This window comes from Prunus avium, unplaced genomic scaffold, assembly GCF_965620075.1.
Source record: "Prunus avium unplaced genomic scaffold, drPruAviu1.hap1.1 HAP1_SCAFFOLD_25, whole genome shotgun sequence".
Classification (NCBI taxonomy): Eukaryota; Viridiplantae; Streptophyta; class Magnoliopsida; order Rosales; family Rosaceae; genus Prunus; species Prunus avium.
Window position 1 is genome coordinate 292501 of NW_028276884.1, and position 2500 is coordinate 295000.

The following is a 2500-nucleotide window of genomic DNA, read 5'->3' on the forward strand; positions in this document are numbered from 1 at the left end:
AATGGGGTTTGACAAGGTTTGAAAAATTCAATACAAATGGTAGGCTTGAATGTCGACAAAGTGACGCGAAGCGGAAGCCTACCACGGCGTAAAAATGTCGACAGAATTTTTCGGACCTTGTCCTGCCATGGGCTGCGCGCAGCATGCCGGCAGCCTGTGCGCAGCGTGCGCACAGCATGTCGGCAGCGTGCGCGCTGCTGAGACTGTCGACAGAAATTTTCGAAACTTGTCCTGCCATGCGCGCGCGCAGCGTGCGCACAGCATGCCGGCAGCGTGCGCGCACCATGCCGGCAGCGTGCGCGCAGCTTGCGCGCAGCGTGCTGATTCTGTCGACAGTGAGGCTAGCGAAACTTGTCCTGCCATGGCGTGCGCGCAGCCTGTGCGCGCAGCTTGCGCATCTGTCGACAGTGAGGCTAGCGAACTTGTCCTGCCATGGCATGCGCTGTGCGCAGCCTGTGCGCAGCGTGCGCGCAGCTTGCGCATCTGTCGACAGTGAGGCTAGCGAAACTTGTCCTGCCATGGCATGCGCGCAGCCTGCGCACAACATGCGCACAGGCTGTGCGCAGCGTGCGCGGAGCTTGCGCGCAGCTTGCGCGCAGCTTGCGCATCTGTCGACAGTGAGGCTAGCGAAACTTGTCCTGCCATGGCATGCGCGCAGCGTGCGCGCAGTCTGTGCGCAGCGTGCGCGCAGCCTGTGCGCAGCGTGCGCGCAGCCTGTGCGCAGCGTGCGCGCAGCCTGTGCGCAGCGTGCGCGCAGCTTGCGCATCTGTCGACAGTGAGGCTAGCGAAACTTGTCCTGCCATGGCATGCGCGCAGTCTGCGCGCAGCATGCGCGCAGCATGTGCGCAGCATGTGCGCAGCATGCCGGCAGCATGGTTCCAGGTTTTTTCAAATGTCGACAGAATTTTTCAAATCTTGTCAAACCCCGTTTTTATTGAAATTTCCTCGCACAATAAGCTCCCCATAAGTAGTCTATGATTTTTAGGACCTTCTCCAACTTACAAAACTAAAAAATTCCTCCCGGATTTGTTTTAATGATTTTTTCAATTTTACGACTTCTAAAAATAATAAAAAATACTTCCCGACTTCAAAAATTTATGAAACTTTTTCCCATCATAGATTGCATGTTTCTTAGTATCCCTGCAAAAAATCACGTCCAAATACCTTGTATTGAATTATTTAGAGCCCATTATGACTCCTCGCGCATAGGTGATGTCTCTTCCTGTCAAAGGGCTAAATGCATAAAATGCTATATAGGGGGGTGTGTGTTGCCTGCATATGCATGGCAGCCCATGCCTTCCTAGCTGCAGCCCCCTTCCCCCACGCCACACCCATGTCATGTTGCCTCGATATGTTGCCTCGGTATTATGGGTTTGGTGTCGGGGTCGGGGGGCTGCCACCCATGGCGGTGGTGGCCGGAATCCGGCCTCCGCCACCACGCCGCCGCCATGGGTGAGGGAGGAAAAAAAAGGCGTGGAAAGTTGCGAAATGGGGTTGTCTAGGCTTTTTTTTGGCATGGGAGAGCATGGAGTGCTAGGAACTCCTTCTCAAATGCACGGGCATGTCGACCACAACCTCATTTCGCAACAACAACCACCCGTGTGGGGTGGCGGTGGGTGGATAGTCGCGGATTGGGGCTTGCCAAGCCAATGTTTTCAAAAAATTTCATCAAAATTAAAAACAAATGTTTTGTTGCCTTCGGATTTGTGGGCGAGCGGCGAGTCGGAGTGGAGCCGGTAAAGTTTAACCTCGGTGTGCACGGTTGTTTTTAGAAACTCAATCCAATGCCGGGGACGTTGAAAGTGACGCTCTTATGAGTTGCAAACCCGCAAGATTTAAAGAACCTTTTCAAAACAATTTCAAACCAACAAGATTTAAAAACAGAAATTTTCATCAAAATGAAAAACAAATGTTTTGTTGCCTTCGGACTAGTGGGCGAGCGGCGAGTCGGAGTGGAGCCGGTAAAGTTTAACCTCGGTGTGCACGGTTGTTTTTAGAAACTCAATCCAATGCCGGGGACGTTGAAAGTGACGCTCTTATGAGTTGCAAACCCACTAGATTTAAAGAACCTTTTCAAAACAATTTCAAACCAACAAAATTAAAAACAAATGTTTCGTTGCAAACAAATTGTGGGCGAGCGGCGAGTCGGAGTGGAGCCGGTAAAGTTTAACCTCGGTGTGCACGGTTGTTTTTAGAAACTCAATCCAATACCGGGGACGTTGAAAGTGACGCTCTTATGAGTTGCAAACCCACAAGATTTTAAAAACTTTTTGAAAATGTTTCTTCTAAATGACACATTTTGATCCTTGGCAAGTGCTCAATCCGTAACTATCCAATCACCGCCACACCACACCGGTCGGGAGTGTGTGAATGGTGTGCTTCCCGGGGTTGGCATAGATAATCTTTCGCATCGACAATCTTTTGCATGCGAGGGAATGTCTATGCCAACCCCGGGAAGCACACCATTCACCCACTAGTTGTGGGCGACGATGGGTTGGCT